The sequence below is a fragment of the Nerophis lumbriciformis genome, linkage group LG23 (assembly GCF_033978685.3).
Source record: "Nerophis lumbriciformis linkage group LG23, RoL_Nlum_v2.1, whole genome shotgun sequence".
Taxonomy (NCBI): domain Eukaryota; kingdom Metazoa; phylum Chordata; class Actinopteri; order Syngnathiformes; family Syngnathidae; genus Nerophis; species Nerophis lumbriciformis.
In genome coordinates this window covers 7,750,544-7,775,327 of record NC_084570.2, presented here as the reverse complement: position 1 = coordinate 7,775,327, position 24,784 = coordinate 7,750,544, and the positions used below count along the sequence as shown (strand labels likewise).

General features: G+C 41.4%; 1 long non-coding RNA gene across 1 annotated transcript; it reads left to right on the top strand.

The window, feature by feature from the left end:
• Window positions 1-9,072: 9,072 nt before the first annotated feature.
• LOC133622602 (uncharacterized) lies at window positions 9,073-9,881 on the top strand. The gene is made up of 3 exons (XR_009817806.1): window positions 9,073-9,388; window positions 9,662-9,687; window positions 9,806-9,881. It is a non-coding gene; the product is annotated as an uncharacterized lncRNA (long non-coding RNA).
• Window positions 9,882-24,784: the final 14,903 nt, after the last annotated feature.

Genomic DNA, 24,784 nt, shown 5'->3' with positions numbered 1-24,784 from the left:
CTGCCTCTGATTGGTGTTCGCCCGTTCACCTGCTGCCGGACCACTAATCATAGGCATTATTTAAGCCTGCCTTTGCCGGTCAGTCGGCCTGGCATCATTGTTCGTCTCATGTCTGGTTTTGAGTTCATGCTAAGTGTTTGCTTCATGTTTTGCCACTCCGTTTGCATCCCGGGAGAAAGAACCGCGCATAAAGATGCGACCCCAACGTGACAGAATGACGGCAGCCTACAGTTCTCCCGCAACGGACTCCGAAGAGGTGGACATAGGTACTTGGATGGATTTGGAGGGAATGGAGGCGGAGACTCTTCCCTATTCTTCCTTGGAGCGCCAGGGCCAGATGTGGGATCCTAACGGAAAGTTGGTCCCAATCAACTCCGTATGGCCCGAGGTCATTGCCACAGCTCCGCAGCACCGGACGCATCAGTGAAGATGGAAGCCGTCCAAAAGGGCTTCACTTCGCTGCCAGGAAGCGCCACTCCCTCAGACTCCTTCTCCGGTACACAGCACGCCACAAGCTGCCCAGTCTTCCCCTGATGTCGTCACTCCGTCCACCGATGATGACGTCATGGACCAGGATTTTTTTTTTTCTGAATTCTGTTTCTTTCTGTCAGCCGCCCCCAAAAGACGCTAGATCCATGATAAAACATTATCAGAAATGTTTTTGAAGATCAGATCAAGTCAGTCCCAGTCACCTCCTAGTTATCAAGCTCCGCCCCCCAAGACTCAAGTCCCGCCCACGTCACAGACCTTTTCTTTTTGTCCGCCCACACAACCTCAGGTGGGGGATAGAAATAGACTAGTGCAGGGGGCTGTGCTAGTGGGGTGGCTCAGCTGCGCCCAGCCTTTCAGCAACCTCCGGCCCGGCCACCACCACCAGTTCTTCGGCATGCCAAGCCGCAACTCCCAGATAAGCCACCTCCGCCAAAGTCACGGCCAGTACCGGCTCCACAACTGATTCAAGCGCCAGTTTCTGTTCCTGCTCCAAGGCTAGCAACCCTTCCTGCTCCAAGGCTAGCAACAGTTCCTGCTCCAAGGCTAGCAACCCTTCCTTCTCCAAGGCTAGCAACCCTTCCTGCTCCAACGCTAGCAACCCTTCCTGCTCCAAGGAAAGCAACCATTCCTGGTTTAAGGCTAGCGACCCTTCCTGCTCCAAGGCTAGCAACCGAACTTGCACCACAGCTAGCACCACAGATAGCACCAGTAGCTGCACCATGGCTAGCACCAGTAGCTGCACCACGGCTAGCACCAGCAGCTGCACCATGGCTAGAACCAGCTTCTGCACCACGGCTAGCACCAGCTGCTGCACCACGGCAAGCACCAGCTGCTGCTTCCACGCCTGCCTCGCCGACGCCTGCTGCTTCCACGCCTGCCTCGACAACGCCTGCTGCTTCCACGCCTGCCTCGTCGACGTCTGCTTCTTCCACGCCTGCCTCGCCGACGACGTCCCTGCCTCCTCGTCTCTGGACGGTTCATGAACGCCTTGGGCGCCAACATCAGCGACGCCCAGGACTTGGGGGCAGGACTCAAGTACTGCTGAGGTTCTGGCGTCACTACCGCCCACCTCTCCGTCGGCCACGGATGTGGCCATTCCGTGGTCGCCCACCTTGCCAGTTCCAGTGGCGTTCAACGCGTCGCCGCCACCTGACTCTCCCCCGCTGGTTGTGGGGACACTTGGTCTGGCGACCCACCGCCAAGTCCCCCCTCCGCCCTCCCATGATTCTTGATCTTGCTTAGTTTTTTTTTTGGACATCTGGAATCTGTCCTTGAGGAGGTGCTACTTTCATGATCAGCGGTCCGGATCGTGTTTTTGTTATGTTCTGTTAGTTTTGGACTCCAGTTCCTGTTTTTTGTGCACCCTTGTTTGTTTTGGTTGCCATGGTTGCTTATTGTTTTCACCTGCCTCTGATTGGTGTTTGCCCGTTCAGCTGCTGCCCGAGCACTAATCAGAGGCATTATTTAAGCCTGCCTTTGCCGGTCAGTCGGCCTGGCGTCATTGTTCGTCTCATGTCTGGTTTCAAGTTCATACTAAGTGTTTGCTTATGCCTTGCCACTCCCTTTACATTCCGGGAAAACAAACCGCGCATAAAGTTGTGACCACAACGTGACAAGCAGATTTGGTCACATTTTCAGTAGACCCGTAATAAATTCATAAAAGAACCAAACTTCATGAATGTTTTTTGTGACAAACAAGTATGTGCTTCAATCATTATCACAAAAAAACAAGAGTTGTAGAAATGATTGGAAACTCAAGACAACCATGACATTATGTTCTTTACAAGTGTATGTCAACTTTTGACCACAACTGTATATATACCTATGTAAATATTGATAAACGCATGTATTTACATGCTTAATAATGTGATCAAGTACTATGATTTTTACAGAGACTCTAGAGCAGTGGTTCTTAACCTTGTTGGAGGTACCGAACCCCACCTGTTTCATATGCGCATTCACAAACCCTTCTTTAGTGAAAAATAAAATGTTTTTTTTCAAATCCAAGACAAAGTTATATGTTTTTGGTAACACTTTAGTATGGGGAACATATTCTAAGTAACAAAGACTTAATTTAGAGTTATTTGGTTAGGGTTAGGGTTAGAGGGTCAGGGTTAGAGTGTTAGGGTTATAATAAGACCATGCCGAATAAGGCATTAATAAGTACTTATTAATGACTAGTTAAGAGCCAATATGTTACTAATTTGCATGTTAATAAGCAACTAATTAATGGTGAATATGTTCCCCATACTAAATTGTTACCATGTTTTTTTAACTGGTGCACAAAATGAACCGTGCATGAACATCACCTTGTTCAAAGAACAAAACCAACACAGTGCATAAACTCACAACAAATTACACACCTGCAAGTCAGTCTGACTTCTGCTGTTGCCATATCCGTAATACGCCGATAGGGAGAAGTTTTTATTTACACGATGAGTCGGGTGTGTCTTGACCTCCGCCGAACCCCTGAGCCCGACTCACCGAACCCCTAGGATTCGATCGAACCCAGGTTAAGAACCACTGCTCTAGAGTCCTTTCTTGTGTTTCTTTATCTCAAGATCGATTTCTCGTTTTTTTTTTTCTTCTATTTGACACGTACAGAGTGAATGTAGAAAGGGTAGGCAAAATAAGCTTTTAGCTTCAGCCTATACCTTTTTAGTAAGGAACTGTAAACCGATACTTGTATTTATTTATCTGCTATGCACTTACTGTTTAAATGAACTGATGACCAAAATAGAATAAATAAAACCATTGCAGTAAAAAGTGTTTCAGATTACAGTTTTCAAATGTATAAATCCTGATTAGTCACCGTTTTCAAATATGTCTGAAAGATGCCAATTTTTCATTATTTTTGCAATGACAGAAAGATGGACACAAGTCTATGTATTTAATATGATGTGTTTTCCGCTATGCTACGTGTGTTTTGAACCAGGTTGTCATTGCTATTGTTTTGCTCGATCCGGTTGCATCCTCGTAATTTTCTGTTTCTTTGGATGTGGTTGTGCGCATTGCTTTAACGAGTTTCCACGAAGCGCCAGCCGCGCTTCCCTGCCAGCCTTGCCTTCTTGTTTTTGTTCATACTTTCATTTTTGTGTCTTGATGTTTCCACTGCGCTTCAGTTTTGCTGCAATAAAGACTTTTTTTTTTGCAAAGACGTCATCCCATTCTGGGGCTGCACACTTGTAGAGCACACCGTGACACTCAGCATCTGCATGGTCATTTCAGCTCGGGTGAAACGGAAACGCATCCATTTTTTTGTTTGATTGTTCCATCATTGTTGTTTTTGTAATACAAATCCATTCATAGGGCTTGTCTGCTAGGCTTTTGTCGGTGTCGTAAAAAAGATGTGTGGCGTGTCTCCTGCACATATTATGTAACGTATAAGTTACTTTTTCTTATAAAAAACAATATAAACATCAATAATTGGGTCCAGAGATGTAGGACCATACTTGCCAACCCTCCCGGATTTTCCGGGAGACTCCTGAAATTCAGCGCCTCTCCCGAAAACCTCCCGGGACAAATTTTCTCCCGAAAATCTCCCAAAATTCAGGCGGACTCAGGTCCTCCACAATATAAAAAAGCGTACCTGCCCAATCACGTTATAACTATAGAATGATGGAGGGCGAGTTCTTGATTTCTTATGTGGGTTTATTGTTAGGCAGTTTCATTAACATCCTCCCAGCGTGGCAACAACACACAACAACAGCAGTCACTTTTTTGTATACCGTAAAGCAGTTCGTCTGCCGTAAACAGCAATGTTGTGACACTCTTAAACAGGACAATACTGCCATCTAGTGCATTTGATGAAAGCACTTTTGTGCGTGCCACACAGCAATGCATCATCAGAGGTGTTCAGCATGGTTCGAAAAATAGTGACAGAGAATAGAACAAGGATGGACAATTCAACCCTTAACTCAACAATGAGTAGATGAGTGTTATGTGTGTGTATATGTGTAAATAAATGAACACTGAAATTCAAGTAATTATTTTATATATATATATATATATATATATATATATAAAATACTTGATATATATATATATATATATATATATATATATATATATATATATATATATATATATATATATATATAAATATTAAATAAATGGGTTGTACTTGTATAGCGCTTTTCTACCTTCAAGGTACTCAAAGCGCTTTGACACTACTTCCACATTTACCCATTCACACACACATTCACACACTGATGGAGGGAGCTGCCATGCAAGGCGCAAACCAGCACCCATCAGGAGCAAGGGTGAAGTGTCTTGCTCAGGACACAACGGACATGACGAGGTTGGTACTAGGTGGGGATTGAACCAGGGACCCTCGGGTGGCGCACGACCATTCTTCCACTGCGCCACGCCGTCCATATATATATATATATATATATATATATATATATATATATATATATATATATATATATATATATATATATATATATATATGTATATATATATATATGAAATACTTGACTTGGTGAATTCTAGCTGTAAATATACTCCTCCCCTTTTAGCCACGCCCCAACCACGCCCAACCCCACCCCCCTCCCCCCACCTCCCGAAATTGGAGGTCTCAAGGTTGGCAAGTATGGGTAGGACCCTGGTGGACACTGGTTCTCAAACCACATATCACTTTCTTGGGATTTTATAGAGCAAATCTGAAAAAAAAAAAAAAAGCTCCATATCAGGGGTGTCAAACGTACAGACCAGGTTTTGAATTTTGTGGCTTTTAATGCCTCGCAATCAAACACTTTTATGTTAAAATACTGAACAGATGTTTACCTTATCCCAATACACATCTGTTCAGTATTTTAACATAAAAGTGTTTGATTGTGAGGCATTAAAAGCCGCAAAATGCAACGGGTCCATCAGATCCACAAACGCTGGCTGAGTAACAACAATATGAACGTTGCACGGAAAATGTCTTTGCCAGTTCCTGCATCCCACAGGGATTCTTCTTTTGTGTTTCTGCACCTGCGGTTCCCACACAAGGTTGAAACATTGTTTGTCAACACTGTCTGCTCTCATTTTCTCGCACATTTGACCCTCTGATGTTCTGTATACCTACACTCTGTCCTCCTCCTTTCTAGGCCTGCTGTGTGTGTGTGTGTGTGTGTGTGTGTGTGTGTGTGTGTGTGTGTGTGTGTGTGTGTGTGTGGTACACAGAACATAAATTTCCAAACTTCTATTAGCCCTGGGTCCAGTGGACCCGGACATCTTATATGTAATAGAATTGTGTAGGGGGGGTGTATGGTGTGTGGTCATTAAATATGTATTCTGATATATGTTCTTCACAGACAATGAGCTAAAGTCAGTGAGTCTCATTTTGAAAAATTAAAGGCCTACTGAAATGCGATTATCTTATTTAAACGGGGATAGCAGGTCCATTCTATGTGTCATACTTGATCATTTCGCGATATTGCCATATTTTTGCTGAAAGGATTTAGTAGAGAACATCGACAATAAAGTTCGCAACTTTTGGTCGCTGATAAAAAAGCCTTGCCTGTACCGGAAGTAGCAGACGAGTAGCGTGACGTCACAGGTTGTGGAGCTCCTCACATCCGCACATTGTTTACAATCATGGCCACCAGCAGCGAGAGCGATTCGGACCGAGAAAGGGACGATTTCCCCATTAATTTGAGCGAGGATGAAAGATTTGTGGATGAGGAAAGTGAGAGTGAAGGACTAGAGGGCAGTGGGAGCGATTCAGATAGGGAAGATGCTGTGAGAGGCGGGTGGGACCTGATATTCAGCTGGGAATGACTAAAACAGTAAATAAACACAAGACATATATATACTCTATTAGCCACAACACAACCAGGCTTATATGTAATATGCCGCAAATTAATCCCGCATAACAAACACCTCCCCCCTCCCGTCCATATAACCCGCCAATACAACTCAAACACCTGCACAACACACTCAATCCCACAGCCCAAAGTACCGTTCACCTCCCCAAAGTTCTTACAGCACATATATTTCCCCAAAGTCCCCAAAGTTACGTACGTGACATGCACATAGCGGCACGCACAAACGGGCAAGCGATCAAATGTTTGGAAGCCGCAGCTGCATGCGTACACACGGTACCGCGTCTGCGTATCCAACTCAAAGTCCTCCTGGTAAGAGTCTCTGTTGTCCCAGTTCTCCACAGGCCAATGGTAAAGCTTGACTGTCATCTTTCGGGAATGTAAACAATGAAACAAACTGTGTTTGTGTTGCTGCAGCCGCCCTCAATACACCGCTTCCCACCTACAGCTTTCTTCTTTGCTGTCTCCATTGTTCATTGAGCAAATTGCAAAAGATTCACCAACACAGATGTCCAGAATACTGTGGAATTTTGCGATGAAAACAGACGACCTAATAGCTGGCCACCATGCTGTCCCAAAATGTCCTCTACAATCTGTGACGTCACGCGCTGACGTCATCATACCGAGACGTTTTCAGCAGGATATTTCGCCCGAAATTTAAAATTGCACTTTAGTAAGCTAACCCGGCCGTATTGGCATGTGTTGCAATGTTAAGATTTCATCATTGATGTATAAACTATCAGACTAAGTGGTCGGTAGTAGTGGGTTTCAGTAGGCCTTTAATTAATTGTATCATGTTTCTTTTAATAAAAAATGAAAACGGGTCCCACAGACCCGAACACCACACAAGGGTTAAAGTTTAATCCTGGCTTTGTAGATACACCAAGACCAAGTCTAAGTTCATTGGGCCCCATTCAGCAACCGTTCTTAAGAAGAAATGTTGTTCTTAGGCCCACTTACGAAGTTTTTAAGGAGATTTTTGGATTCACCAATGTTTTCTTAGCTGGGATTTGTTCGTAGGCATGAACACAATCTACGAGTACTCCAGAGCACTCTTAGGGTGGCCTATTTGTTCTTAAGTGTGACAAGTTCCCTTACTTCTATTGTCTAATGTTAAATTAATATCATAGATAGATAGATATAGATAAGACAGACAGACAGACATATAGCAAAATGAGCGATAATACAGTGTGCGTGCACGCGCTCACGCATGCACACACACACACACACACACACACACACACACACACACACACACACACACACACACACACACACACACACACACACACACACTATCATCAATTACCGGGGTGTTGATTTAGTGATTGCTGACTCCTTAAAAGACTCAACTCACACAATGGCAATGCTTTTGCTGCTACTGCAAGATGCCGCAGATCGTGCCTTGGGGAGGGAGCGCATATTTCACAACCATGTTTTGCCCGAAGTGACGAATATTTATTTGAACGCTTCAGGTTACCTCAGCTGTCCCTCCTTTCTTAAACGTACGTTTTGACATTATGTATTCCCCCCGCGGGATAATACCAATTTCTCTTCTGTAATCTGTTTGTGTTTTCTCCATGTGTTTGATGTTCGGCTTTTCCGCCAGAATTGTGCCCTTATATGGGGAATTAAGGGCGTTTACCTATGCAATTTACGGAATCAAGGGTGTTTACATATGCATATTGGGGAAATAAAGCGTGTTTAAATGCAAATTATGTTAGACACGCACGTGCTAACCATTTGGCATTTAGCAACTTAAGAACAGCAGGTGGGAACAATTTGGCCGTTTAAGAACAAGTCATGAATTTAAATGGACTCCTCTTAGGAAATCACTTAGGAAAAAAGAGGAATGGGACCCATTGTGCGCATATTTCACGACCATGTTTTGCCCGAAGTGACAAATTTTTTTTTGAACGCTTCAGGCTACCTCAGCTGTCCCCCCTTTCTTAAACTTACGTTTTGACATTATGTATTCCCCCCGCGGGATAATACGAATTTCTCTTCTGTAATCTGTTTGTGTTTTCTTTGTGTGCTTGATGTTCGGCTTTTCCGCCGGAATTGTGCCCTTATATGGGGAATTAAGGGTGTTTACCTATGAAATTTACGGAATTAAGGGTGTTTACATATGCATATTTTTTAAATAAGGGCATGTTTATATGCAAATTATGATAGACACGCACGTGCTAGCCATTTGGCATTTAGCAACTTAAGAACAGTAGGTGGGAACAATTTGGCCGTTTAAGAACAAGTCATGAATTTGAATGGGCTCCTTTTAGGAAATCACTTAGGAATAAAGAGGAATGGGACCCATTGTGTATTTGAAGCTGCACCAATTTCCTCAGAATTTTCAACAAACTTGAAGTGTTTTGTCCAGAGGATTATTTGTGGTTTGTACATTTTCAGAATGCGCTCGTTCTATTTTTGGCCAAAGTAAACAACGTGGAGTTGTCTTTATTTATAAGTTATCATGCCATGATTTTACCATCATAGCCCACTTGGGAATATATTTTCCTCCATTCGGCCCCGGAGCTCAAGTGAGTTTGACACCCCAGCTCTAAATGTTACATGTATAGTTATTGTGCCCTCTGCTCACAATGGCTCTCCCCTGCTTTTCTCTCTTTTTTCTAGTTGCCATGGTTTTTAAGGGAAGGGGGCAGTGACTGAGCACACCTGATTGTAATCATTCTCCACCCTACTTAGACTGATCAGACACACCTGTAGTTGCAGGATCTTTCCCTTAGGTTCCTGTCATTATATCCACGCCAACTCTTCTCCCTGTTTCTTCTGTTCTTATCTGGTAGTATTTAGGCTTTTTGTATTTTGTTGTATTCAGCTCAGTCCTCCAAGCCTTCCCTTGAGGCCACTCTGTAATAACCTGGTCATGTTTTTGTTGTTATTTTCCTAGGTTTTGTGTTTGGGGATATTTGTAGCCTTCTTGCCATCCTTTGTTCACATCCTCGTTGCTAGGAGCGCTTGAGCTCACACATTGGTTCATCATTGTTGATGAGTGTCTCCACCTGCTGCCATCACTAATCAACCACCCGTTTTATACCCGGCTCGCCGTTCACTCAGCACAGGTTGTTTGTTTGCTTTTTGTGACCGTTACGTTCACGCTTTGCTTACTGCTTGCTGCATGCTGTGCGTGTCCAGCTTAGTTAAAGACAGTTTAAGTTCTTGATTTGCTAAACTCGTATAGCACGAGTCTCATTACAATGCGACCGTAACGTAAACACACCCATTGTTACTAATTAGTTAATTTGTACTTTACTCCTGGTTTTTCATACTATTGGCTGTCTCTCGCCAATGACATTGTTTTTTTGTTTCTTACCCCTTTTAACTACCCCTCTTAGCATAGTTAGCTCGTTTTGTGATTCTGGTATGTCCCGCCAGTATTACCATCTTTTATTATCATTCGCTTTTTGTGATATTAAATCTTGATTGTTTCTTTTTTGCTACACAACCTTTCTGATGTTTTTTTGGGATCCAACCTGAAGATGTTACGTGCAAAGGGTCGCAGCTTGCTGCAAGGGTCGTTCCCCCGGGATGCAGACGGAACACTCCGGACAGGACGTGCAGGTAGGAACATGGTTTATTTGTCGTAAGTCAAACAAGTACCAAAAACTGAAAACAAGCCAGAGGAAAAATGTGCCGATTGCACTCGAAGCTAAGGCTAACACTTAGCATAGGCAAGAAGACAAGGAATACTCGCGTAACTGTAGCAAAAGCAAAGAAAGAAGCCAGGCCGACTGACTGGCAAAGGCAGGCTTAAATAATGCCTCGGATTAGTGCTTGGGAAACAGGTGAGCGTCCCGAACACCAATCAGAGGCAGGTGAAAATAATAAGTAACTAAACAAACTCAAGGGTGAACAACAACAGGAACTATGGGAGTCCAAAACTAGCAGAAAATAGCAAAACATGATCTGGGCCACGGATCGTGACAAAAGAAGAGTGTAACAATAAAAAGGCCAAAAAAACACTTAAAAACTGTAGGTAAAGACAGCGTTGCTGAGCTAACAAGCATTGGAGAGCGATCAGCTCGCCCATAATGGCTGTGCTGCCGGGCACAAAATGGCACACAATGGAATAATAAAACAAGACAAGGCTCGTATGCCAAAGCATATTTTAATTTGGTTTGTGGTTTATTATTCAAAAGGTTCATACAAGGAGGTGTTCCTTTGCACTTTAATGATGTCAAAAACGTAACATTATTAAATAAATATATTAATTATCACTGTAGCACATGTTTGACAGCGCTGGCAAATTAAATACTTTAATAAATTACTGTTTGGACAACCTGCACTTCATTTAAATTGATATGTTGCTTGTGGCAAATAAAATAGTAAATCCCAAGTTGTGTACTGTAATAGGAATATATTGTGTTTTGCTTTCTTGATTCTAGACCTGATTGTCATGTTTTACCTCCTGCTTGATTTTGATTTTTTTCCCCCAGTTCTTTCAGACCAATACTAGCTCCACTCTTTTTTAACTCTACACTTTGGTCGAAATATTTGTTTTCCCCTTCTATTGCTCTTGTTGCCCCGTTTGTATTTGACTTTACTGTATTAAATAGGTATATTTAGGGGATGAAAAGAAGAAAAAAAGAGGGCACAAGACAGCAAAATAAATAAATGATTCCATCCATCCATCCATCTTCTTCCACTTATCCGAGGTCGGGTCGCGGGGACAGCAGCCTAAGTAAATAAGCCCAGACTTCCCTCTCCTGAGCCACTTCGTCCAGATCCTCCTGGGGGAACCTGAGGCGTTCCCAGGCCAGCAGGGAGACATAGTCTTCCCAACATGCTCTGGGTCTTCCCCGTGGCCTCCTACCGGTCGGTCGTGCCCGAAACACCTCCTTAGGGAGGCGTTCGGGTGGCATCCTGATCAGATGTGGAGGAGCAGCGACTTTACTCTGATCTTCTCCCGGATGACAGAGCTTCTCACCCTATCTCTAAGGGAGAGCCCCGCCACTCGGCAGAGGAAACTCATTTCGGCCGCTTGTACCCGTGATCTTGTCCTTTCGGTCATAACCCAAAGCTCATGACCATAGGTGAGGATGGGAACGTAGATCGACCGGTAAATTGAGAGCTTTGCCTTCCGGCTCAGCTCCTTCTTCACCACAACGGATCGATACAGCGTCCGCATTACTGAAGACGCCGCACCGATCCGCCTGTCGATTTCACGATCCACTCTTCCCTCACTGGTGAACAAGACTCAGAGGTACTTGAACTCCTCCACTTGGGGCAAGATCTCCTCCCCAACCCCGGAGATGGCACTCCACCTTTTTCCGGGCGAGAACCATGGATTCGGACTTGCTGATTCCCAACCCAGTCGCTTCACACTCGGCTGCGAACCGATCCAGTGAGAACTGAAGATCCTGGCCAGATGCAGGACCACATCATCTGCAAAAGCAGAGACCTAATCATGCAGCCACTAAACCAGATCCCCTCAACGCCTTGACTGCGCCTAGAAATTCTGTCCAAAAAAAGTTCTGAACAGAATCAGTGACAAAGGGCAGCCTTGGCGGAGTCCAACCCTCACTGGAAACGGGTACAACATCAGCAAATACGATATATTAAAATATGATACCAAAAAATTATAAAGAACACATTCGTGAAGTAGATAGTAATCGCGGCGTAATCACAATGAAAATTATTGCACTACAAATGGAACAATAAATATGCCAAAACAAATATTAGTGATAATGAATGAAAACAAATACCTCTATCAACATTACAATTGATTCAAATGCAATAAAAACTTGAAGTACAAAAGAAGGCATATAAAGGGTGGAGGAGGGTAATAGGGCCAGACTATAATACCTTTTACATTTTTGTGGTAAAAATAGGTTAAGCGTTTGCCTTGTGCCGTGTTTTGTGATGTGGGTGTGTATTTTCATGACTATAAATGTGTACACTTGTATGTAGGAATATACTATATGTTTGATGAGGTGTGATTGTAGGCATGAGTGCATATGTATTTATCAATATTTGTATGTATTATATTGCCAAAAGTATTTGGCCACCTGCCTTGACTCACATATGAACTTGAAGTGCCATCCCATTCCTAACCCATAGGGTTCAATATGATGTCGGTCCACCTTTTGCAGCTATTACAGCTTCAACTCTTCTGGGAAGGCTGTCCACAAGGTTGCGGAGTGTGTTTATAGGCATTGGTGAGGTCACACACTGATGTTGGTCGAGAAGGCCTGGCTCTCAGTCTCCGTTCTAATTCATCCCAAATGTGTTCTACCGGGTTCAGGTCAGGACTCTGTGCAAGCCAGTCAAGTTCATCCACACCAGACTCTGTCATCCATGTCCTTATGGACCTTGCTTTGTGCACTGGTGCGCAGTCATGTTGGAAGAGGAAGGGGCCCCGCTCCAAACTGTTCCCACAAGGTTGGGAGCATGGCAAATGTTTTGGTATCCTGGAGCATTCAAAGTTCCTTTCACTGGAACTAAGGGGCCAAGCTCAACCTTGAAAAACAACCCCACACCATAATTCCTCCTCCACCAAATCTAACACTCTGCACAATGCAGTCCGAAATGCACCGTTCTTCTGGCAACCTCCAGAGAACAAGTCTCCACTGCTCTAGAGTCCAGTGGCGACCACTGCATCCGACGCTTTGCATTGGACTTGGTGATGTATGCCTTAGATGCAGCTGCTTGGCCGTGAAAAACAATCCCATGAAGCTCTCTGCGTACTGTACTTGGGCTAAATGGAAGGTCACATGAAGTTTGGAGCTCTGTAGCAACTGACTGTGCAGAAAGTCGGCGACCTCTTTGCACTATGCAACTCAGCATCCGCCGACCCCTCTCTGTCAGTTTATGTGGCCTACCACTTGGTGGCTGAGTTGCTGTTGTTCCCAAACTCTTCCATTTTCTTATAATAAAGCTGACGGTTGACTTTAGAATATTTAGGAGCGAGGAAATTTCACGACTGGATTTGTTGCACAGGTGGCATCCTATGACAGTTCCACGTAGAAACAGTCTCCATACCTAAGTGCTTGATTGTATACACTTGTGGCCAGGCCAAGTGATTAGGACACCTGATTCTGATCATTTGGATGGGTGGCCAAATACTTTTTTGCAATATAGTGTACGTCTAAGTATGCATGAATATACGTCTGTGTGTACATGTGTAGTTTGTATGTATGTATATATGAGTGTATGTATGTATGTTTGTATGTACAGTATATTTCATTGCTCCTCGTAAAAGGAAGACTGTGTGTCTTTGTGTAGACCAGGGGTCACCAACGCGGTGCCCGCGGGCACCAGGTTGCCCGTAAGGACCAGATGAGTCGCCCGCTGGCCTGTTCTAAAAATAGCTCAAATAGCAGCACTTACCAGTGAGCTGCCTCTATTTTTTACATTTTATTTATTTACTAGCAAGCTGGTCTCGCTTTGCTCGACATTTTTAATTCTAAGAGAGACAAAACTCAAATAGAATTTGAAAATCCAAGAAAATATTTTAAAGACTTGGTGTTCACTTGTTTAAATAAATTCATTTATTTTTTTTACTTTGCTTCTTGCAACTTTCAGAAAGACAATTTTAGAGAAAAAATACAACCTTAAAAATGATTTTAGGATTTTTAAACACATATACCTTTTTACCTTTTAAATTCCTTCCTCTTCTTTCCTGACAATTTAAATCAATGTTCAATTAGATTTATTTTTTTTTATTGTAAAGAATAATAAATACATTTTAATTTAATTCTTCATTTTAGCTTCTGTTTTTTCGACGAAGAATATTTGTGAAGTATTTCTTCAAACTTATTATGATTAAAAATCAAAAAAAATATTCCGGCAAATCTAGAAAATCTGTAGAATCAAATTTAAATCTTATTTCAAAGTCTTTTGAATTTCTTTTAAAATTTTTGTTCTGGGAAATCTAGAAGAAATAATGATTTGTCTTTGTTAGAAATATAGCTTGGTCCAATTAGTTATATATTCTAACAAAGTGCAGATTGGATTTCAACCTATTTAAAACATGTCATCAAAATTCTAAAATTAATCTTAATCAGGAAAAATTACTATTGATGTTCCATAAATTATTTTTTTAATTTTTTCAAAAAGATTCAAATTAGCTAGTTGTTCTCTTCTTTTTGTTTTGGTTGAATTTTGAATTTTAAAGAGTCGAAATTGAAGTTAATTATGTTTCAAAAATTAATTTTCATTTTTTTCGTGTTTTCTCCTCTTTTATAAAAATGTTAGTGGCCAGCTAGTTAAAATGGGATATTGTGATATCACAAGACTGTCTTAGAAGTGATCATTTGAAAATGTTTCAATTTGAAAAATGTGCACTTAGAGAAAATATAAAAATATTGCATATTGATATTTATCTGTTTCTATATATATTTATTGGGAGAAATCATTAAGATGATCAGTCTTTCCACAAAGATAAATATAATTAATTATTAATAACATACTTGCCAACCTTGAGACCTCCAATTTCGGGAGGTGGGGGGTGGGGGGTGGGGGGGCGTGGTTAAGAGGGGAGGAGTATATTGACAGCTAGAATTCACCAAGTCAAGTATTTCATACATATATATATATATATATATATATATATATATATATATATATATATATATACATATATATATGAAGTGAAGTGAAGTGAATTACATTTTATATAGCGCTTTTTCTCAAGTGACTCAAAGCGCTTTACGTAGTGAAACCCAATATCTAAGTTACATTTAAACCAGTGTGGGTGGCACTGGGAGCAGGTGGGTAAAGTGTCTTGCCCAAGGACACAACGGCAGTGACTAGGATGGCGGAAGCGGGGATCGAACCGGCAACCCTTAAGTTGCTGGCACGGCCGCTCTACCAACCGAGCTATACCGCCCTATATATATATATATATATATATATATGTATATATATATATATATATATATATATATATATATATATATATATATATATATATATATATTTATATCCTGAAAATATGCAAACAAAACTGTGTTTAGATAATTGACACTTCAAACTTGCATAAATAAATCTTAAGGAATATAACATAACTTGGCTTCTGAGAGCTTCAAAATGTTATGAATAAAATGCTAGACTTGTTGATAAACAAGCAATTATTTTAATAATGAAATATGGTCATTTTAAATGAATTATTATGAACAATTAAAATTAATTATTTCAAATATGTTTATTTTAATGTATAATTCTATGGCTGGATGTAATAGGGAGTCAGAAAAAATACAAATACAAATACAATTAATTTCGATGTTTTTAGCAAAATGTAGTAATTTTTTTTTTTAATTAATAAATATATTTATTTTTTAGGTAAGATAAACATAATAATACAATTTATCTCTAGTCTGGATGATTTAGTTCTTGCCACTCTGTTGTCCTCCAGTCGTGAAAAAAGTCTGTTCTCACTCAGCTCCACATGGAGCTGAAGGGGGCGTGACCTCTAGCTCCGGCTGAAAATCGGGAGATTTTCGGGAGAATATTTGTCTCGGGAGGTTTTCGGGAGAGGCGCTGAATTTCAGGAGTCTCCCGGAAAATTCGGGAGGGTTGGCAAGTATGATTAATAATAACATAGAGTTAAATGGGAACATTATCACAATTTCAGAAGGGTTAAAACCATTAAAAATCAGTTCCCAGTGGCTTATGTTATTTTTCGAAGTTTTTTTCAAAATTTTACCCATCACGCAATATCCCTAAAAAAAGCTTCAAAGTGCCTGATTTTAACCATCGTTATATACACCCGTCCATTTTCCTGTGATGTCACATAGTGATGCCAACACAAACAAACATGGCGCATAGAACAGCAAGCTTTAGCGACATTAGCTCGGATTCAGACTCGGATTTCAGCAGCTTAAGCGATTCAACAGATTACGCATGTATTGAAACGGATGGTTGTAGTGTGGAGGCAGGTAGCGAAAACGAAATTGAAGAAGAAACTGAAGCTATTGAGCCATATCGGTTTGAACCGTATGCAAGCGAAACCGACGAAAACGACACGACAGCCAGCGACACGGGAGAAAGCGAGGACGAATTCGGCGATCGCCTTCTAACCAACGATTGGTATGTGTTTGTTTGGCATTAAAGGAAACTAACAACTATGAACTAGGTTTACAGCATATGAAATACATTTGGCAACAACATGCACTTTGAGAGTGCAGACAGCCCAATTTTCATCAATTAATATATTCTGTAGACATACCCTCATCCGCGCTCTTTTCCTGAAAGCTGATCCGTCCAGTTTTGGAGTTGATGTCAGCAGGCCAGGGAAGCTAGGGTCGATATTCTTCTCTTGATCATCTTCGGTGGCATAAGGGACGGTGTGAGCCAAGACATCCAGGGGGGTTTAGCTCGCTCGTCTGCGGGAACAAACTGCCGCCATTGCTTGCCGTGCTACCGAGGTCCTTTGTCCCTGAATTGCTTACACACTCCGGCAGATTCAATGGGGGTCTGGCGGCAGATTTCTTTGACTTTATCGTTGGAAATGCATCTGCTTTGAGTGTCGCAGGATATCCACACATTCTTGCCATCTCTGTCGTAGCATAGCTTTCGTCGGTTAAGTGTGCGGAACAAACGTCCAATTTCTTGCCACTTTCGCATCTTTGGGCCACTGGTGCAACTTGAATCCGTCCCTGTTCGTGTTGTTACACCCTCCGACAACACACCGACGAGGCATGATGTCTCCAAGGTACGGAAAACAGTCGAAAAAACGGAAAATAACAGAGCTGATTTGACTCGGTGTTTGAAAAAATGGCGGATTGCTTCCCGATGTGACGTCACGTCCGAGAGCGAATAATAGAAAGACGTTTAATTCGCCAAAATTCACCCATTTAGAGTTCGGAAATCGGTTAAAAAAATATATGGTCTTTTTTCTGCAACATCAAGGTATATATTGACGCTTACATAGGTCTGGTGATAATGTTCCCCTTTAAAGGTAAATTGAGCAAATTGGCTATTTCTGGCAATTGATTTAAGTGTGTATCAAACTGGTATCCCTTCGCATTAATCAGTACCCAAGAAGTAGCTCTTGGTTTCAAAAAGGTTGGTGACCCCTGGTGTAGACATTGCTGTTGATCACTGTCTATTTCTTTATTGTACTGGATGATCTACTGATAGCCTTAACTAAAGGAAAATGAAGTACGATTCCTGCTTCTTCCCGTACCATTGTTTGTAAAGTTCATTGCACATTCTGTAGTTAGTAAAAAAAAACAAAGAAACAGTTCAGTTTCGTCTTTCCTGAATCATATTGCATGGTTTCTTTTGTATTGATCGTTTCTTTTGTCGGCGTAAAGAAATACCTGCCGTTGAATGTGGCGTCAGCTGTGCACGCAATGATAAAAAAAATATTATTCGGAGGTCTGTGATAAATAAAAACAGCCCTTAGGCGGGACACAGGCAGATAGTTCTTGGCTGGCGTTCGGTGTGTCCCACATATATTTGTTTTGAAAGGTAGGATGACGTTAAGCAGTAAAAGAAGAGAGGCAAATGCACGGGCCGTCTGAGAGAGTGCTCTATAGCCCACAGCATTGGCTTGTAAAAACCCCATGCAGCACTGATTTAAGACTTCCATCAATCAGACCTCTCCAAGTTGCGGCTGACATAAAATTCTATTATTGTGGTCAGCCTAGGGTGGATTGAGCCGGTGGGACTTGGATGCAGCGACTTCCTTTGCCTCATTTCGCTCACCTAAACAGGAGGTTGAGGGTGAAGCGCCAAGGGAGCTGGCCCTCTTCCGTGGTCTGCTTGTGCATCTATCGATCTCACTCAGGGCCCAGGCAAAGGCCCGTGGACCTCGCTGATTTAATTCATCCGGGCCTTAACGGCTCCTCCAAGCAACAAGTGTTGAATTTTGTCAGCCTTCACTTAATAAAAAAATGTCAGACAATTCATTGCCTCTGTTATTTTTATATCCCAAACGGGGGTGTCCAAAGTAAGACCGGTCCAAAGCTTGATTTTTTTTGGAGCCTTTCTGAAAATGTAAATTATGAATTATTCCTCATAGCTGTGCAATGTTCAGGACGTGTTTAGTCAGAGAGAAGGAAAATGTGATTAAAGATGTTGGTTTTTTTTTACTTAAGAATATAAATGATAAATAAATAAATGGTTTGTACTTGTATAGCGCTTTTCTACCTTCAAGGTACTCAAAGCGCTTTGACACTACTTCCACATTTACCCATTCACACACACATTCACACACTGATGGAGGGAGCTGCCATGCAAGGCACTAACCAGCACCCATCAGGAGCAAGGGTGAAGTGTCTTGCTCAGGACACAACGGACATGACGAGGTTGGTAATAGGTGGGGATTGAACCAGGGACCCTCGGGTCGCGCACGGCCGTTCTTCCACTGCGCCACGCCGTCCCTAAATATATAAAATAAAATAAAAAATGGGCTGAGTGATGAGTTAAACCAGTGGTTCTCAAATGGGGGTACACGTACGCAGGCCCGACCCTAATCAATCTGGCGCCCTAGGCAAGATTTTAGGTGACGCCCCCCCACATCGGCAGTGAAGTGTATATACTCACAAGAACCCGAATAGCTTTGTCTTTGACCTTTTTTTTTACTTACAACTATACCTAATATATAAAGGGGTGGAAAAGTGACTATTACCTGCAGGGCAAACATTAGCTAACCAGAAGGCAATGATGTAAACAAAAAACACCTGTTTAAAAGATCTAATACAAATGTCCCTGAGGAATGTAAGGTGGGAGTACTGTAATTACCTAACGTTACATTATTATTTTCCATAACAATTTAGCCCCCTCCACAATATTAACCCGACGTTAAAACAGAACTAGCTATTTATTGATTAGCAATTGCCGAATCATGTAACATTGGCTTAATGCTAAAAAGCCAGGTTACTATCACATTCTGTAACAGACAAATCATTTCATGTAGGCTAACGTTACCTACCTGCTACCTCTGTCTTTTTCTCGTTTCTCCTCCTCTTCTTTTCTCTTTTTTCTTCCCTGGGCACCTGACAGTTTTGGCCGTTTTGACATCTTGTGTTGATTTTTTGATGTGGTGACGTCCAAGAGTCATGATACGGGAAGGGAGGGGGCGCACCGTGCGGGGGGAGGAGGGGGGGCGCAATGTTGTAACAAATAATATTTCTATTAAATAGGCTTTACTTTGCATTTTAATTAACGTGAGATTATTTTTTTGTATTTAGAAATAATAGTAACAATTTTTTTTTTTCTTTTTTTTTTCTCCAACATTTGTGGCACTGGCATGGCGCCCCCTGATGGACGGCGCCCTTAGCATTTGCCTATACGGCCTATGCCACGGGCCGGCCCTGCACGTACCCCTGGGGGTACTTGAAGGTATGCCTAGGGCAGGGGTCGGCAACCCGCGGCTCTAGAACCGCATGCGGCTCTTTAGCGCCGCCCTAGTGGCTCTCTTGAGCTTTTTCAAACATGTATGAAAAATGGAAAAAGATGAGGGGAAATTTTTTTGTTTGTTTGTTTTAATATGGTTTTCGTAGGACGACAAACATGATGCAAACCTCCCTAATTGTTATAAAGCACACCATTTATATTAAACATGCCTCACTGATTCGAGTATTTGGCGAGCGCCGTTTTGTCCTACTAATTTTGGCGGTCCTTGAACTCATCGTAGTTTGTTTACATATATAACTTTCTCCGACTTTCTAGGACGTGTTTTATGCCACTTCTTTTTCTGTCTCGATTTGTCCACCAAACTTTTAACGTTGTGCATGAATGCACAAAGGTGAGTTTTGTTGATGTTATTGACTTGTGTGGAGTGCTAATCAGACATATTTGGTCACTGCATGACTGCAAGCTAATCGATGCTAACATGCTAATTAGGCTAGCTATATGTACATATTGCATCATTATGCCTCGTTTGTAGGTATATTTGAGGTCATTTAGTTTCCTTTAAGTCATCTTAATTCAATTTGTATCTCATGACACACTATCTGTATGTAATATGGCTTTTAATTTTTTGCGGCTCCAGACAGATTTGTTTTTGTATTTTTGGTCCAATATGGCTCTTTCAACATTTTGGGTTGCCGACTCCCGGCCTAGGGGTAAGTGAGATTTTTTTTTAATATTCTAAAAAATAGCAACAATTCAAAAATCCTTTATAAATATATTTATTGACTTCAACAAAATATGAATGTAAGTTCATAAACTGAACATCAAATCAAGCTGGCTATTCCATTCATTACCATAAACCCAAAGTTTCCCCCATGCCATGATGGTTTGACCCTCACTAAAAAGTCTGTCAAAAAGAACTGTGGAAAGAAATGCAACAATGCAATATTTAGTGTTGACAGCTAGATGTTTTGTGGACATGTTCCATAAATATTGATGTTAAAGATTTCTTTTTTTGTGAAGAAATGTTTAGAATGAAGTTCATGAATCCAGATGGATCTCTATTACAATCCCCAAAGTGGGCACTTTAAGTTGATGATTACTTCTATGTGTAGAAATCTTTATTTATACTTGAATCACTTGTTTATTAAGTTTTTAGTTATATATTATATATTTTTTTCCAAATAGTTCAAGAAAGACCACTACAAATGAGCAATATTTTGCACTGTTATACAATTGAATAAATCAGAAACTGATGACATAGTGCTGTATTTTACTTCTTTATCTCTTTTTTTGCAACCAAAAAGCTTTGCTCTGATTAGGGGGTACTTGAATTAAAAAAAATGTCACAGGGGGTACATCACTGAAAAATGGTTGAGAACCACTGAGTTAAACGATGTAAGACTGTATGCATGTTCGAAATAAACCCAAATCATATCCATAACCAAAGATCAGTTTAAGAAAACATACAAAAACATGATCCTTCAAAAATATGAGAATGGCACTGTTAGGTTCAAACACTGATGACATCTATTAAACAAGACAAGAATCAAAGAATCAAACAGAGACAGAATTAAATGTGGACTCAATTGTGGAGAGACACCATCAACCTGTAACCTCTTACAGTACCTTAGCACGCTCTGACGAAAAAGGTTTACGTCTCCTCCTTTATTTAGATATTCAGTGTTTACACAACAACACATGTCTCAACAGGAATGGGGGGTTTGTAAACAGCTCTTGTTTTTGGTCACATTGAAGACAAAAGAAGAAGATGCCTCTGGCTTGGGCTCGTCCTGGATTCGGCTTGAGCAGGTCTTCGATGACAATAGATAACCCCCCTCCCGCCTCCTCCCATCGTACACAATGGAATTTTCCAAGCCTTTGCTTGGTGCAACAAAGACAGCTCTCATCTGTTCACTGGAACTCAGAACGGAAAGTTTTTTGATAATTTACATACAGATTTTCTGACAGTGCCGGTATAAAGATCACTTAAGTGTGGCATCGTTTTTATTTGTCCTTTTCTTCATTTAGTCTTCTCTTGATTATAGTTTTGTGTGTCATTATTATTGGATTTATCTTTATTTCTCTTATCTTCTTTATGTTATGTTTATGCTCAGTGGCCTTGTGGTTAGAGTGTCCGCCCTGACATCGGTAGGTCGTGAGTCCAAAGTCCGAGTCATACCAAAGACTATAAAAATGGAACCCATTACCTGCCTGCTTGGCACTCAGCATCAAGGGTTGGATTTGGGGGTTAAATCACCAAAATAATTCCTGGGCGCGACCACCGCTGCTGCTCACTGCTCCCATCACCTCCCAGGGGGTGAGGGTGATGGGTCAAATGCAGAGTATAATCTCACTACAGCTAGTGTGTGTGTGACAATCATTGGTACTTTAAATTTAACTTTTTGTGATTAATGTTATTACATTTATCAATTTTATTATTACTTGAAGGCAAGCAAATTATTGAATTATCAATATTTTTGGTAAACTACAGGGGTGGGACTTCCTCTAATTGTTATGTACTTTTATTATAGTGGTAATATAACAACCCCGACCAAATTAGATATATATTTTTTTTTTTACATATATTAGCTGCACCGGACTACAGTATAAACCGTAGATATATACCAGTACAAAATATTGTGTGAATTATTATTATATTATATTTATTATATTGTATATGTATATATATATATATATATATATATATATATATATATATATATATATATATATATATATATATATATTTATAATATATATTTAATATTATTTTATTATATTATATATTGTACATTAATTGTTCCCAAATGGTGCCTGCCGCACGGCAGTAAAACGGCTGATCAAACAAAACAGAAGTCATTGTCATGAACCCGCTAGCTGCAGAAGCTCGCTCTCCAATCAGCTAAACAGACTCAATAACGCCACGTTGACGTTTTGGTGAATTTACAAAACTGAAACGATACAAAAAAGAATGCCATTGTAAAAATACTAACGCAGAGATTTGTAAATGCGTTAGCATATTCGCTAATGCTAACGACATTAGCTTGATAATGGTACACTGCGATGGCACGTACAAATATGTGTGAAAACACTCATGCAGACATTACACATGGAACGGTTTAGTAATTATGAATTGTTTTGGTTACTGTTATGGTTTGCAGAGGGAGGTGACGGCAACAGACACCAGGGGGTCATTAGCTCTATAGATTTAATATATATATTCACCATATATATATATAATAATCAAACAATAGAATATAAACTAAGGAAATGAAGTGTGAACTATATCCAAAAGTGTATGTGGTGTGTGGCTATGTGTGTGATTAGCTGAGGTGTGTGTTACCAAATGTTGTCGAGAGCGAAGGAACACGGAAGTCCGTGGGGCAGGCAGATGATCCAGAGTAGGAGAGAAGAGATAAGATCCGTTTCCAAGCGGGAGGTCGAGAATCCAAAAGGGCAGTCCCGGAGGCAAGGGAACAAAAAGGTGACGAGACGCACAGCTCGCCAACACAGGAACAAGGGCAGACGCTGGAAGGACAAAGAAGAACAATGAAACACGGAGGGGCACACAAAGAGAGAGAGAGCGAGCATAAATATCCGATGATCGCTTACTGTACAGAAGACTATATTCCGGCCTGGCATGGCAGGTTGTGCGGGCTTATGAAGGCACCTTGTTCATCCCAGGCAGGTGCGCAGATTGCAGATCTCCTGCAGCTGTGCGGAGGTGCGCCCGCAGCGGAGAGGGAACGCCTGTGAACGCACAGATGGATGAGCGGCGGTGGCAGGAGTCTGAGCCGTAACAGTTACATTCTAAAATTTACAAATGTAGTTTGGAGTGACGAATGAAGAGTCATTTTGAGCAATGGATGGCTATACTTCCGGTTCAAGGCACAAAACAGGAAGTACATTTGTATTTAGTTTAAGTGTGTGTAAATTGCTAAACGTGACCTGCTGTCATTTAAATTCTTCAAATTACCAGGGCTTCCAAGTTTGGAACATATATTTGATAGGAGCCTCCAGGCATCAATTACCCCCCTGCAGTAAAACACATGTTATGCAAAGAGCTTATGAAAGCGTCAGCGGCAAGGATCAATAAAGCATCTTTATGACAACAGCTTAAGGAAATGCGCTCTCAGAGAGGCACCGTGCGGCGGTTTGCAGTGATGAATGGCTGTGGCAGGTCAGAATTAATTTACTGATGTGAACGTTGAAAACGCCACACCGATAAAGAGGTAGGGAGAGGCTATTAGGAGGCAGCTTGCACGCTTGTCCCCCCACCCTCTCACCATAAATACTAAAATACATCATTAGTGGCTTAGAACAGAAACATCAATTATAACGATTATTGGTGATGGAGACACGTAAAAGTGAAAGTGCACAAAGCAAAGTGAGCTCAAGGGACTTCAATGGCTGCCGGCAAGTTTGTGAGCATGACTATAGAAATATGGGATGATGAAAGTAAGGTTGATCATTTTCAGTCCTTCCAGGATTTTGCGGGCTTTTTTTTTCTTCTGTGATTTAGCGGCAGCATTTTCAAAAAGTTGCGATGTTTAAATCAAATCAAATCAAATCAAATCAACTTTATTTATAGAGCACATTTAAAATTTACCACAGGGGTAGCCAAAGTGCTGTACAATGAGCAGGTTAAAAGATAAAACGAGTACCGAGCAAACACAACACAACACAAACAGAACACGATAAAAAATAAACAATTAAAATAGAATTAATAAAAACATAAAAACATAAAAACAGGATCACAGCAGGTGTATTATGGGGCGCCATTGCAGGATGGATATCACTCAGTGTTAAAAGCCATGGAATAAAAGTATGTTTTTAAGAGAGATTTAAAAACAGGAAGAGAGGAGGCTTGTCTAACACTCAGGGGTAGGTCGTTCCAGAGCTTGGGAGCAGCAACGGCGAAAGCTCTGTCACCTCTAAGCTTCAGCCTTGTGTCAGGGACCGTCAACAGCAGCTGATCGGCTGATCTTAAGGATCGGGTGGGGCAGTAAGGCTGAAGGAGGTCGGAGAGATAGGTTGGCGCAAGGTTGTTTAAGGCTTATTTTTTCCAATAACAAATGTATCCGCTGGTAGGGATGTCCCGATCCGATATTTGGATCGGATCGGCCGCCGATATTTGCAAAAAAATGCGTATC